Raw genomic sequence first — 16,350 nt, 5'->3', positions numbered from 1 at the left:
TCAAAAAACGGATAGAAAAATTTAGTTTAATTGTTCTCTGTCGCAATTTTGTTTACAACCACAATTCTTCCTTCGGGGCGCAGCTTCTCTAAGAATGATTCTACCATTCATATCAGTGGTTTAATTTCAGTTACTAACAAATAAAGAATTTGTATATCTGCACACTGTGAAATGTTGTTTTTCCCCGCCCAAATTACAGGGCCAAAGGGAATAGGTGGGAGGGAGGCTTGCCAGGGTTTCGGGATACGCACAATTACTGATCACTTGAACTTTTACCATCGTTTTATTCTTGTGCACTTTTATTGTGTATTATGTACACTTTCAGAATAGACACATAGAAGTTTGCTTTGATGCCCTTTCGAGGAAAGTCAGGACGCTTTTTAAATTTTGGAAAACCCCTAGTCTGGTTCCTGCTTAGAAAACCCCTCCCGAACACTTGACATGAACCGGTGTAGCAGGCCAAATTAACCCCTGCCCAGATTAAACCCGGGTATAGTTTGGCACAGGCCAGAGTATACTCCGGGGGATAAAGTGTCCTAGGCTAAACTATGCTCGATGGTGTAAAATAGTCTGGGCCAGACCATACCCCTTCAGACCAGAATATGCCCCACTTGTATATTAAATTAATATTTACTTATCGTTCTGGTCTTTACTTGTAGCAGGAAAACATGAACAACAATCATCGCCGCCTTTTCTGAGTATTGAGGTATGTTTTAGCTTCAGCTTAAAGAAATAAGAATACCATTGTGATTTAAAAACTAGAACATACTGAGTGTTGGAAATATAATAGTTAATCAATACAATTGTACTGGAAGAATGTGAGGTATATATTGTATCATGATTCTTGATTTCTTCTTCAAGTTTTCCACAAAAAGCTCAAATTGTTGTGCATTGACACTACCACGATAGTGTACCACATGATTAACACTGTCTCTGGACATGAAGAGTATGTATGTATGTATGTATGTATGTATATATATATATATATATATATATATATATATATATATATATATATATATATATATATATATATATATATATATAATCTTATTTTGTATGTATATGCCTTGACAGACTACGAGTACGACTGAAACATGTCACTTAACTTACCTGACAAAGCTGAATCCTCAATAAAATGTTGAAAAATTAAGTAATTCTTGTGTATATCGCTCAACACTATTGATATCATGGGGGTATAAATTGGCCTGAGGGGTATGAATTGACCTAGGCCATAATATACCCCAGGGGTATAAATTGGCCCAGGCCATAATATACCCGGGTATAATCTACCCTAGGCCGCTTTAACCCCAGGTATACTCCGGCCTGGGGGTATACTATTGCCTGTTACACCGGAACTGAATGATGTACCAAGTCTCCCAATTCTGTGGTCATTCTTCGTGACTGACGGTTTTATAGATTTGTCCATGGCTATAAAAAAAAAAAAAAAAATCCAAACAAAATGAATAGTCGGTCGAGCATTTGTGTGAATCGCTGCTGCACCTTATGTCCCCGTGAGAGAATCGATATCTAACTGCTTTTCGTTGTCTTTTGTCTTGTTACAAATATTGTAGAAGGCAGCTTTTAGAATCTATTTGATTTACATCTTTGTAAAAATGTTGTTTAAATCAACTTTATAGTTTTAATGTAATCACATTTAATTCCTGATGTGATGTATTTTATTACCATGATAGGACATTGCGTACATTGTAGTCAACTTGTCACATTTTTTCTTGTGTGATATTTGTTGTTTAACAGTGGTGTTTTTGGGATCTACTTTCTTTTTCTCGTTTGATTTATAGATCAACAGGAATTCCAATGGCGCGCGTCTTTTACTTCATTTATTTTCTTATGCGCTATGTATGCATAAACATTCTTACAAAAATAATTAATTTTTAAAAACAAAGCATTTATACTCTTTAGTACTGACACATATACCGTCTTTCTATTGTTTATTTTGTGTTGTTATATGGCTGTTTTTAGGGGGCGGGGTGGTATAGTGTTTTCAGATGGTTCAAAACTTTAAACGATTCATTGCATCTTTTCCATTAATTATACTTCTTACTTTTCATTCTTATTGTCTGAAAATCCTCTTCAATTTTCTGCATCATATTGTGGGCCGAATTTTTTTATAACTCTTGTATCCTTTCTCTTGAAGTCTTCCGGATTATAGGTTGCCTTTATAAAAGTTTCGGTATTTTGAGTTGTACTGAAAACTGAACCGAACCCAGATCCTTGTATTTTATCACATCGGATGCTTAATTTAGTCCTTCAATTTAATTATATTATCAGCATCATTGGGGATTTTCACGAGGTCATAATATTGAATGTAATCTGTAAATCTTCATCATTCTAAAACATTGCAGGTTAACTTTGTTATGTCTGAAATAGTTTAATCAAATATTTTTTTTATTGTATATTATTTTACAGCAAAACTATTCTTCACCATACTTGATAACACAAAACTTGGAAACAAACACACAATATCACTTGATAATAAAAACTTACTGTTTTTGTACTAAATTTATGAAATATTTCACCTCTTTGAAAAAATTATCCTGCGACAACATAGTTATGAAATTTGTAAAATCACTTCTAGCTCTATTCAAAATTCAATATACACATCAAACAAATACAGCTTGGTCTAAGAAACCAGATATATTTTGCTTTATGAAAATATTTGTGGTAATATCACTGTATTATCGGGACAAGGTTATAATAGTACATGAGGATGCTTAGTTATCATATAAACACCTATCGAACATAATCTTTAATTATTAAACTATATACTCTTTAAAGGACTTAGACATTATTAAAGTGGTGTCAGAAGTTTTAAACGATACAAAAATGGAACAGGTTAAATCACGAAATTGTTTATTATTTGAATATTATGTTGCTGAAAATTGGAGACGCTGGTTAAAACAATTTAATCTGTATATATGTGGTACTAAAAGACAATAAAAGTGAGAAATGCAATGTGCTACATTTCTAACATTGGCTGGGAAGGTTGCAGTGGAACCAAACAAATACATCTGATGTGATTCTTTATATATTAGCCCGACATATATCTTGAATGGTAGCTTTTGGGTGATCTTAGTTTTGGCTATTTTTGTATGCTGGCCGGCATGGGCACCCGCACATAATGGTAGCCCCCACCCTCCGATTTCACCTCTATGCATGATTTAGTCCTACATCAGTAAAAAAAAGAAAAAGAATGTCTGATCACTATATCTTTACACCACACCATCCCGGGAGAAATGTCTAGGGCGCCCATGCTGGCCGTTATCGCTACTCGTCTACACTCTCTTGACAGTGTCTCCATAATAACGTAAGAAGTACAATGAATACAAACTTTCATCTCGCAGTTAAACAGTTATTGGAGTTATTATAAACTAAAAACAATACATTAATCTTTATAAGTTGTATTTACAACTGTTATTGCTGCTAATGTTCACATAATTAAGGTATTTTTTAAATTCTGTAATGAAGGAGAGTACTTGTCCAAAGCTTGAGTCGATGAACTTTAGTGGTAAAGCCATCAACAAGATGTGACTGTTGCAAAGAGACTTAATGACACTTAATTTTTAGCCATATGTTATGTCAAAAGTGTGGACGATTTGATCCAAGTGTGTTTATTTAATTATTAACACCCCCGTCGGCGAGTAGCAAAAGATATACATTGGTCAGAATTTGCCCGGCCAGACATTGTAAAATAGACGAATAACCAGATTTGCGTGTGAATCTTTTTACCCGACTGATTGTATTTTCATATAAGATTCATCGACAATTGTCTTATTTTGGGACAGATTATTTACGGGTTATCTAGGCAAATTTTATAGTAATTTTACACTTTGATCCCCGAATTTTATTTTAGAACCCGGAATGCGTATTTCTGGATTAACGGAGCAAACATAACCTTTACGAATTCTGTATTCTGTTCCCGTCGACTTAAGTTGGGTTAATGGGATTCACACACACACACACACACACACACACACACACACACACACACACATATATATATATATATATATATATATATATATATATATATATATATATATATATATATATATATATATATATATATATACAGAGAGAGAGAGAGAGAGAGAGATTTTATTTGTTGTTTTTTTTCCATTATTTTTTTTTGGGTCTGTGTCTAGGGAATAAGAATTCCCTCATAATAAAAAAAGGTCAACTTGATGCTTACAACATTCTTTATTATAAATTAATAACAGATTTTATCTTATTGACATCTTTGACTTTTCTAGAAATGAACTTGTGACCTTCATCCTGGTTCTACTTTTGTGTCTTTGTTAATGTTCTTCTCCATTGTGTAAATTAATCATCAGGCTTAGTCTCAGGACCCGTGACAGTTGGAACGGTGGCGTATAACACCCATTGATGGTATTCGTTTATTACTACGCAAAGATCTAGCTGGAGATAAGGCTGTGGTTAATGCACTTGTAACCGACAAGCCTTCTTTTGATCAGAATGTCGACCCTATTGAAAATGAAATCTCTGATTCACACCCAGCTTCTTTAGTTAATGGCAAAGACAGTTCTTGAGAATAATTTTTTTAAATCAGAAAATTATTCCTTTAGCTGACACATTTTTTAGTCATGCTTTTGATGAGGTCATATTCGCTCCTAGTATGGATCAATCAAAAGATATTGATCACAGGGATCCTCTTGTTACTGCTTATTCTCGTGATTCTAATTAGGGTGACAAGCGATAATCACCCATTGTTGAAGAGGAACAAGATCCTGAAACATACTATTTGTTTCAGAGGGCGATTAGCAAAATTGAAGCCACGCAAGTACCTGTTTGTTATTTTTGTTAAAAATAGGGTCTTTATGAGTAAATTGAGATTACATGAGGTACCTGCTGGTGACGAGTGGTCAGTGATCTATCAAATTGTTTGGTCCTAAGTCGTATAGACAGGAACTTCTTCGTCTAGTCCAAGAAACTCCCTTGGCTGTCCGTTTAAGACTTGCCACAAGATCTTAAATCATTTTTATAGGTCGAAAATGAAAAGTAATGTTTCTGAATATTGTAGATCTTGCCATACTTGTGAAATGATATGAAAACTCAGTCAGAAGATACATAAGGATCATCTGAAAACTATTCCTGCATCTGACGAACCATTTTGTATAATGTTTTAAAGTGTCGGTCACATACATAAGACCAGGTCAAAAATGAAATTAATGTATGTTAGAAAGTGATTTTCAGCCTGATGACAGATTTTTGTGTCTTTTGCCCGTACCTCAAACAACTCTTCAGTTCAAGTACTATCGTCCTTATAAAGTTAGAAATAAAGTAATGACTTAGATTACATCACTAGTACTCCTGGGATGTAACGTGGTCCAGAGACGTTCACATTTATAGCTACAGAAAAGAGTGAACGAAAACAGTTATTATTAAAACATGGACAATTGTTTCCAGATGTTCGAACATGAACAAATAAAATCTACCATGGTGTTGAAATTGTAGATTCCACACCTGTGAAACAGCATCCGTACAGGATGAACCCTCTCAAACAGGAATGTTTGAAGAATGAATTCAGCATTTGCTGGAGAATGATTTCATATGAAGAAGTAAAAGTAGTGAATGGGGCCACTTTAGCGACAGTGGGAATTAGCATTAAAAACCACCCTGGGCCACTTTGGCGACAATGGGAAATTCAACATTACGTAAACTCCTGGGCCACTTTAGCGACAATGGGAAATTAACATGGGAATATATTTTGGGTCTGTTGAGCGACAAGGGAAATTAACATGGGGAATAAATCGTGGGTCTCTTGAGCGACAAGGGAAATTTAACATGGGAGAAAAAAAGCAATTCTAGGGACAAGGGGAATTTAACATGGGATTTTTTTTTTTTTTTTTAAATAAAAAAATAAAAAAAAGGGGTAGGCAATTGAAAGTCTATCTCTTTTCGAGAGATGTGGGTGGCCCTGAAAAGGGCCTTTGGGTTTATATATGCCCTTAATATAAAGGGCATCTGTGACTTCTTCTTGTCCTTAGGCTTCGTCTCACTGTAGGACCGTAAATCAGGACTCTTTTGAGGCATCCTTGCCACTCCACGTAAATCCTACGTATCGATAGGTTGCTGGCGGTCCTATGGACAACTGTCCATTCGGATCGGACATACATCGGTATGTCCGTCCTGAACATCATTGTTGACACAAGGGTGGAAGATTCAACGTCAGTCCACATGCTGAGGCGACGAGAACAGGTAACTCAATGCAGTGAACTGCGCTTATTTATAGGTAGAGGAAGGATTGAAACGGATTGAGTTCATTGACCAATCCAAACACGCGTTACAAAATTCAGTCAGCTCGCATCCAATCCGAAGAGAACAGTCTGTGACGTCACGTGGTCCATATAGATTCGCTAGCGCCTGTGCGCTGTCAATCCATGCGTTAGTTATTCAACATGACGGAAACTCAGAAAACGATCAATTGGGGTGCACCAGCAGTGGAGACTACACAAGGGAACCCGGACTTACTTTCAGAAGAGGTGAATTGGGATTTTGTGGATTTTCTTACCTCGCAAGAATTTGTTCCGGAACCTTCTTCACCTTCATTACCACACGTGGAGAAGTTTAGACAGAGACAGAAAGAAGAATTGGAGAAATTTATACAACGACAAAAGGAAGCGGAACAAGCTTTTCTTTTACAGCAACAACAGCAAGAAGAGGTAAGAAAAAAAACAAGAAGAAGAAGCAGCAAAGAAACAAGAGGGTGAAAATCAAACGGTCACGGTACTGTTAGACATTTTATCGGAGTTAAGAAGTCTGAAACAAATGCATCAGACTTCTTTATCACGAACGAAGAGAATACGACCTTCCCGAGCTAAACACGCCAACCCTGTGACTAAGCCTACCGTATCACCCTTAGTGATTTCAACCAAATCATCATCATCAGAAGTAGGCCTCGGCCGTGGCAAAGGCTTAAGGCAGTTAAAGTTGATTGCTTAAACTCACCCCTTCACCAAAAACCAAAGGCCCCTTTTCAGGGCCACCCACTTCTCTCGAAAAGAGATAGACTTTCAATTGCCAATAACTCAAAAAAAAAAACAAAAAAAAAAAACCATTTTACCCCGATAGTACGCGTATATGAGTGCGTGAGTGTAGCTTCTTCTTTAAAATCAAAACTCAAAGACACTTACCTTTTTATACCTAATTTATTCTTTTATAAATAGTTACAATCCAATTCACAATTCACAACAGAGCACTTTAAAAAGTACATTCACTTCTTCTGTCTCACTGTTTAGTCTCTCTGTTTTTTAAATTTCTTCACCGTCACAGTCTTTTCCTCCTGTTCCTCCTCGCTTTCTTCCCTTCTTCTTTTCTTCTCCTGTTTCTTTTCTTCACCTGTCTGCTATCTTCCTCCTCTTCTTCCTCTGAAGAATCCCTCTCTTCTTCTGACTCCTCTTGTTTCTTTTTTGGGCAATCTGGAGACCAATGTCCTTTTTCTTGACAATAATAACAGGTATCTTGACTTTTGTCTCTTTTAACCCCTGTTTTTCTTTTTTGACGGTCTGGACACTCTGAAGACCAATGCCCTTTCTTTTGACAGATATAGCAAGTATCTTCACTTTTATCTCGAAAAGAAGGAGAGTAGTCAGAAGGCTGGCCTGAAGAGAATTTTCTAATGACCCCTCGCAAAGCTCTGATGAAACGTTCGATTTGGCTAGTCTCTTCCATCGTTGTGCTCGGTTTGAGAGTGAAATGAATAGTGAAAGGACAAGACACACACCCTTTTATATACGCTGGTTTGCCATGACTATAAATTCGTCTATGGTGTTTAAACTTTAGTCATTTGACGTTTTGCACTCAAGATGAAACGATCCAATTCATTTGAGAAGAAAGAAGAAGAAAGTAAGAGGCAGAAACGTGATCTATCGCCTCGTACCAGGGCTGAAGTCTTGGCACAAATTCATGCCAGTGATTTTGAAGAGGACATGAGTGAACCAGAATCCGAACCCTCTAAACCAAGTTCACCACCCTCAGCCAACCCTGAAAAGTACTATTCCATTCGAGAGACGGAAAAGCGCTCCTCTAGAAAATTTAGAACCACGGCTTACAAATACACGGTGAAGTTTAAAGATTTCAAGGCTGAAGTACCGTTAGAGAAAGCAGAAGGGTTCATCACCGGGGTGTGGGATTCTTTGCTCACCACACTCAAGCGACAATGTCAACCCAAAGAAGACGGTCGCTTGAGACTTTCCATACAAGACGACGGTTTGAAATCCCCTGTTTGGATCGAGTTTAGCAGCCCTGCAGAATTGACTGCTTCCAAAGTCATGGACAAGATTCAACACGTACAACAATCCAATGACCAGTTTGACATCACCGATGAAAAAGCCACACTGGACATGACCCACGTCTCTCCTCCTCAAGGGACTGGCCGCAAAAAAGTCTTATTGGTGAACGACCTTCGCAGCACCAAAAAGAGTCTCGTCCGAATTCACAACCCTCAAGACCAGATGTGTTTAGCCAGGGCCATCGTGGTGGGACGAACCTATGCTAACAAGAATGACACGGTAGAATGGAAAAGAACCTGGAAAACTATTCAACGATCCGACCGAGCCAAACAACGAAGTGAAGCAGAACCCCTGTTGCAACAAGCCGGCCTGTCCACAGACACACCCTGTGGCATTCCTGAAATGCAAACATTGCAAGGTGTCCTAGCTCCACGCTACACCTTGAAAGTGCACCCTCAAGAAATGCGTGGGCCTCTGTTGTTTCGAGGGAAAGACTTTAAGGATGGAAAATACATTCATGTCTATCATCACGATGACCATTTCGATACCATTACCAGTATCACCGGATTCCTGCGATACAGATATTACTGTGAGAAATGTGACCATGGTTATAACAATCGAGAACAACACAAACATTGCAGATTGAAATGCTCAGGATATTTGGCCTCTTCACCCTGTCTGAACGAAGGGCAAGAACCAGTGCGTTGTTCTGCTTGTCTGCGCAAGGTTGTCAGCCCTGCTTGTTACCAACAACATCTGAAGACGCAAGGTTCACAGCAGAAATGTACTTGTCAACTCCTGAGATTGTGCCCTACGTGTGGACAAGGCATACGTACCAACAGTGCCAAGGCACACGTATGTTCAGGAAAGAAAAAATGTCACATTTGTCACCACATCGTGGACTTGGAACACCAATGCTACGTGCAAAAATACCAACCCCAACCAGAGAAAGAGGATGGTCACAAGAAGAAAGGCAATTTCATCTTTTTCGATTTCGAATGCATGCGAGAGACTGGCATTCACATTCCTAATTTCTGCGTGGCTCATCGAGCGTGCGAGAAGTGCATTCAAGAACCTATCTTCAGTCATTGCCCTCACTGCAGCAAGATTCCCGGAGGGCGTGAAAAAATCTTTCGGGGACCGAACACGCTAGCCGGTTTTGCCCAATGGGTCTTAGACCCCATCGACAAGACGTGGAGCCAAGAGGACATCGAACGTTACGGAGATTGTCATCGTCATGCCACGGTGATGGCTCACAATTTCTCCGGATACGATGGACAGTTTCTTTTGAGATACTATACGGAACAAGGCACCGAGCGTCCTAAAGTGACTTTGAACAGAGCCAAAATCATTTTCATGCAAGTGGGACAAGTGCAGTTTAAAGATTCGATGAGTTACTTGGCCATGCCTTTGAGTCGAATGCCTAAAACATTTGGAATGACAGAAATGGCTAAAGGGTACTTTCCACACTTTTTCAATACGGAAGCCAATCAACACGCCGTTCTACCCCATTTACCTGAGGCTCACTATTACGACTCTGACAACATGCGTACTGAACAACGAGACGCTTTCTACGCTTGGTACCAGGCTCACGCCTCGGACCCTTTCGACTTTCAGGAAGAAATGTTAAAGTATTGTCGTTCCGACGTGGACATTTTACGACGTTGCTGTCGAAAATTTCGTGAACTGTTCATGGAACACGGAGGGGTCGATCCTTTGAAAGAAGCTTGCACCATTGCCAAAGCGTGTTCCTTAGTGTACCGGCAACGATTCATGCCTGAAAACACTGTGGCTGTCATCAGCCCTCAAACGACCATCTATGTCAAACGTCAATACTCGGTCAAAGCCCTACGCTGGTTACATTACTTGTGCGACAAGGAAGACAAATGGATTCAGCATGCCCGCAACGGAGGGGGTGAAAAGACCATCTGAACGCATTCGGTCGATGGCTGGGACTTAGAAAACCCCAAGATCGTGTAAGAGTTTAACGGTTGCTTATTTCACGGATGTCCCGTCTGTTATCCTGACCGTGGCACTAAAAATCAGTTTTTACAACGAACCATGGAAGACTTGTACCAGGCCACTTTCAGCGACGCCTAAAGTTGGAACAGGAAGGATACCAAGTGGTGGAAATGTGGGAACACGAGTACGATCACCGTTTGAAAACCGATCCCGAATTTAAACGCCTCGTGGAAAGTTACCAGTTCATGGACCCCCTGAACCCAAGGGATAGTTTGTACGGAGGAAGGACCAATGCCACCTGTTTGCTGTACCAAGCCGACGAAGAGAAAGGAGAAGAAATCAAATACTTGGACGTGTGTTCGCTGTATCCCTACGTGTGCAAATATTGTCGCTTTCCTGCAGGGCACCCACAATTGTTGACGGAACACATCGACCTGAAAAACATTCGACAATACGAAGGCTTGATCAAGTGCAAAGTTTTGCCTCCCAAGGACTTGTACCATCCCGTCTTACCTAACCATTGTCAAGGCAAACTGATGTTTCCTTTGTGCCGTACTTGTGCCGAAACGTGCAACCAAGATCAACCTTGTCAGCACACCCAGGAAGAACGGGCTTTGACGGGAACCTGGGTCAGCGTAGAATTGTTCAAAGCTCTGGACATGGGATACCAACTGTTAGAAGTGTACGAAATTTGCCACTTTCCCAAGACAGAACAATACCACAAGGGTGACCCCACTCAGAAAGGCATTTTCGCAGACTACGTGGATGCCTTTTTGAAACTGAAGCAAGAAGCCATCGGCTATCCTTCCTGGTGTCACACTCCCGAAGACCAAATACAATTCAAAGAGATATACTGGGCACAAGAAGGCATCACTTTAGATCACATCGAGAAAAACGAAGGCAGGCGATCGTTTGCCAAAGTGATGTTAAGTTGCTTGTGGGGTAAAATGGCACAACGTCCGTGTTTACCCAAGACGGTGTATTTGACAGAGCCTTCCCGCTACTTTCAGATGATTCACGACAAAACCAAATTCATGAAACACGTGGACGTCGTTCGCGAGGATTTGATCTTGGTCAGTTATGAAGAAGATCTGGACTTTGTACAATACGACCCCTTTGGAAATGTCATCATTGCGGCTTACGTGACCGCTCATGCTCGCTTAAAATTGTACGAAGCTTTAGAACTGTTAGAGGAACGCGTCCTGTACTTTGACACGGACAGTTGCATTTACATCCATCACCCGAGTCAACAGCACCCTGACATCGAAGGAGACCGTTTAGGAGCCTGGACAGACGAGCATCCCGACGACAAGATTCTAAGTTTCGTCAGTGGCGGTCCCAAAAATTACGGCTACGAATACCGGGATCCACAAGGAGAAGTGCACACGAAGTGTAAAGTGAAAGGATTGACTCTGAATTATCGTACCAATCGTGTGGTCAACTTTGGGGTATTGAAAGAAGCCTTGCAATCTGTAGAGGATGAACACTTTAAAGTGACCACCTATCAACCCACCAAGATTGTACGTTTACCCACTCACCACATCGTCAGTCGACCCTTGGAGAAAGTCTATCAAATTGCGTACCAGAAGCGAGTGCGACTTCCCAGTCATTTCACCTTGCCGTATGGACACGCCGGTATTGGTCTGTATATAAAAAGGAACCCTAGGCAAGATCGATAGTTCATTGTGACTACCAAGACCAAGCGAACAAGATGAATACTTTCAGAGAAACACAAAACAAGTTCAGACAGGTACACTTCAAGTTTGGGGCTTCTGAAGTGGAATGCGATTGTGAGCCTTGCAATGGGAACGATGCTGTACGCTGTGACCTTAGCGATGCCGTAAAGCATCATGGGAACTTTGTTCTCACTACCCTTATCATAGAAAGTGATGTTGTACGTGTCAAACCTGAGGGATGCGAAAGCGATGCCGCTCGTCCTCTTGGACACTTTACTGGGTTTCGTTTTAAAGGTGGATGTTCACCTTCACGTCTACCCCCCTACGGATGTCATCCCGCCCTGAGCAAACTCCTGTCCATGTCACCCAACCCTCATCGAAACGAACCTGTGAAAGACGAATATTCGTTCCCTGTACGTTTGTCGGAATACTGCGACTTTGAAAATCGTCTTCAATCGTTCAAAGGAAAATGGCCTAAGTATCTGGGAGGACCGACCCCCGAAGAATTAGCCAGAGCCGGATTGTTCTACTTGGGCGAAGGAGATAAAGTCAAGTGCTTCAGTTGCGGTGTGTCACTTCACCACTGGGAACCACAAGATTCGACCTACGTAGAATATGCTCGATGGTCACCGAATTGTCATTACTTACCCTTAGTGGGACCGAGACATTGAAGTAACTTACCATGTCGTTGACGAAGAAGAAGAAGAAACCAGACTGGTTAGGAATCAAATGTTGGACATCACCGAGACCAGTATTTAAACTTCATTTCAAAAACGATATTGAATCATTACCTAAAGAACTGCAAGAGAAGATTTACAAGGAAGTTTGGCAGGGGTTTGCCAGAGTGAAATCTCAATGGGTGACTGTAGAACTTTTGTGCCGAGAAATTCACAAGAGGAAAGTGAAAAAAGTCAACCAGTGTGTTAGATTTCTCTGGGTCAAGTGTGCATTCGTCCTATTATATTACTCTAGACCGTTTACATCAAAAGAGTTCAATGAGATTCTTGGACGTTACCCTGAATGGCAGTGGCCAGAAATTACTCACTATGTGGATTACTTTTGCTCTAGGAGAAGATTGTGAATGTACGGACTGACCTATTCATGGATACTTTACAAGAGAACATTCGTGCTTTGCCTGTGGAGTTGAGAGAACACATTTACCGAGAGCTGGTCAAAATACAAGTGAAACGTAAAGAACAGTTGCATCCGTTACGTCACCAGATCTTTAACCACTGGTACCTAAATGGTATAAGAGGACTGATTCGTCAGAAATTGTTTCAGTGGTCAGACCTTGTTGAACACTTTCAGTTAGTGAATGAACTAAACGTTCGTAATTTTGGTTACTTCGAGATTCACCTAGTGCAACCTATTGAGGAAGACGAGTTAAAGGATTACCAACATATTTTACGTAGAATCTGCTTGCGGAAGACGAAACATCTAGACAAACTCTGACGTTTCGGTTACAGTATGCAAGATTTAGATTCCCTACTGGAGAACGAAGATGTCTAGTTAGAAAGTACCTTTATTGCTTCCGAAACAAAGAGACTATAAAATCAGGAATCCATGCCACGGCTTATGTCACATGTAATTGAACAGATTCCGTGGAAGGAACTCAATGACCATATTCAAACCGTGGATCATTACCATCGATTATTACAAGAACTGTATCCATTCAATTTGGGTCGACAAGTGGTGTGTGTCTTAGTGACTTGTTTTCTGGGATTTCGTTTACCGGCCGATTCCTTGTGGACTCTTTACGAACAGTACTTACCACCCCAATGGCCTTAAATGGTCACGAAAGACTCCTTTTGCTCAACGCCTTGCGTTTTCATCTGGATACTTCTCGACCTGAACAGGAAAAAAAGATTCGTCAACTTTTAGCTACCCAAGACGTGTATGACGATGTGTGTGTAGCTTGTGACTTACGCCCTCATTGGACAGATGTCCGTGACTGGTAAAAAGGGGGTTTTGAGGCTTGGACCCAAGAAGTGGCCCAGTATGCACGAGAGTTGTTCAAGGAAAAAAGTTACTTTTCAACCTGTGTTAGTGACGGTGCCAGAAGAAACCGTCACCCAGGACAGGACTGTCGTGGACATGCCTGAAAGACCCTTTCGGGAGGACACTTGTGTGACCTTACCCCCTATAGAACTGGTCAGAACATTACCCAAAACATGTTGTACAGACACTTGTGTTTATTCCACGTTGATGGTTATCATGTGCCTTTTATCGTTGTACTTAAGCCTTTGGCTTTTATGTATTTTTGTCTTTCGTGTTCATGTTTAAAACATTCAATAAACGTGTCCTGAAAAAAGTATATAAACTCTTGTCTTGTTTGTTTTCGTGTCACAAGTGACATTCCTAACACTATGGCTACCACTGCTGTCTCTACTCCCTCTTCCTCTACTGTCAAAGTCATCGACGAACACTTAGATCGTGCCAGTTGGGAGGCTTTGTATCTTCGCCATCCCTTTAACATGCTCATTGCTGGACCTAGCGGTTCAGGCAAAACCGAATTCGTCAAACGCTTGATCGAACATAAACATCATTTGATCGATCGACCACCTCAACGCATCGTGTGGTGTTACAAAGAGTGGCAATCGGCGTACAGCCTCTTGCGAGAAAGTCAAGGCGATTCCATCGTGTTTGTGGAAGGCATTCCTAAAGAAGACGACGGCATCGTCTCTGACTCCCGTCAAACCCATTTGGTCATTTTCGACGACATGTTAGGAGAAGACGAAGAAGAAATTAAACTGTGGTTCACGCGCAAAGGGCATCATCGTAATGCCAGTGTCGTTTACATCACTCAAAATTTGTTTCAACAAAGTAAAGCCCATCGCACCATCAGTCTCAATGCACATTACGTGGTCTTGTTTAAAAGCCCTCGAGATAAATCGCAAGTGCAAGTCTTAGCCAAACAGTTAGGAACGCCTTGGCTGACTCAGGCGTACGACGATGCCACTCAAACTCCACACGCCTATTTACTCGTCGATTTGAAACCTACGACCCCCGATGTTTTGTGATTTCGTACCCACTTGTTTCACCACTGGTGCCAAGATGGAAGGACTGTCCTGTACACGTCTCCGTCCTCGACTTAACTTCATTCCACAAAAAAATCTATAAAATCCTCAGACCCTTTTCGTCTGTCTCACACAACGTCAACATGACGTCCCTTCAGTCGCATCTTCCCGTCAAATTGATTCGTGTCTTGTATGGCATCAGTCGAGAAAAAAATCCACAAACACGAGCTCGTGTCTTAGAAGCTAGTCTCAAAGAAGTCTTACGATGGTTCACGGTGACGCCACGTCAATTACTACAAGGGATCTTTCAGATTCCTCATCAAACCAAACGCTTTTTTGATCGAAACAAAGTTGCTTTGACCCAACTGGCCGATCCCCGCATCGACACTCAAACCAAAAAGCAAATCATTTTGAAACCTGGAGGGAGCGGTGCTCTAGGAGGGGTCATCATTCGCTCTCTCTTAAGATGGGATCCTAATGCCCCCAAAGTTCTCCCCAAGAAAAAAGTCAAACGATGCTCCAAGAAGAAGAAAAAGATCCCCAAGGAGAACTTCTCCAGTGGCGGGACCCTCCTTTTACCAGACACCACCCCGGAAAAAGAAAAGAAGCCCCCAGAAAAAGAAACAGAGAAAAAGTCCCCAGAAAAAGAAAAGTCCGCAGAAGAAAACTAGTCGCAAGAGAGGCACTTCGGCCAGGACGCAACCTTACACTCGCAAACCACGACCTGCCACTGCGGTGACTGCGTGTCCGGCAGCCTCAAGTTCATCCACTTCTCCGTTGATGACACCAAGAACTGAAGAGTACTTGGAGACATTGATCACACCAAGAACTTCTCCGTTGATGACCCCAAGAACTTCCCAAGTGGCAGGACCCTCCAATTTAGTGGCAGTGGCTGAAGTACCTTCTCCCAAAATCAAAGTCCAAGAAAGATCGGGCATGTTACAAAGTTTACTGGATTTGTCCAAGCAAGAACTGGCTCGATTTAGTCCGTTACGTACCCCTGCACGACGTGTCATGCCTGTCCTCAAGTTGATACGACGTAAAGACAATCAGTGGTGACGCGTTCCAGTATAAAAAAGGTGTGTGACCAAGTAGGGTATCAGTGTTTTGGTGCTCCTGAAGATGTCACCCTCCAGAAAACATCCCTCTTCTAAACAACCCCAAGGAAAGAAAAGGAAAGGACTGCCACCACGTTTAGTCAAACATGGGGACATGTAATCTGTCCTGTCCAAAGCTTCTCCACCCCTACGAAAAAAACTCATTCAGTCAGCTTCCAAAGAGGCCATCGATACCGTGTGCGAATGTTGTTTGAACGTCTTGAAAGGTACGATCCCTTTGTCCAAACACCAGAAACAATGCTTAGGCAAACATCGTCACGTTCTTGGCCAAATGGTTCAAAAGAAAATCCCCCTTCGTCAAAAG

The sequence above is a fragment of the Sinohyriopsis cumingii genome, chromosome 13, assembly GCF_028554795.1.
Source record: "Sinohyriopsis cumingii isolate HCF-2022 chromosome 13, ASM2855479v2, whole genome shotgun sequence".
Classification (NCBI taxonomy): Eukaryota; Metazoa; Mollusca; class Bivalvia; order Unionida; family Unionidae; genus Sinohyriopsis; species Sinohyriopsis cumingii.
Note: the sequence above shows the minus strand (reverse complement) of the source record.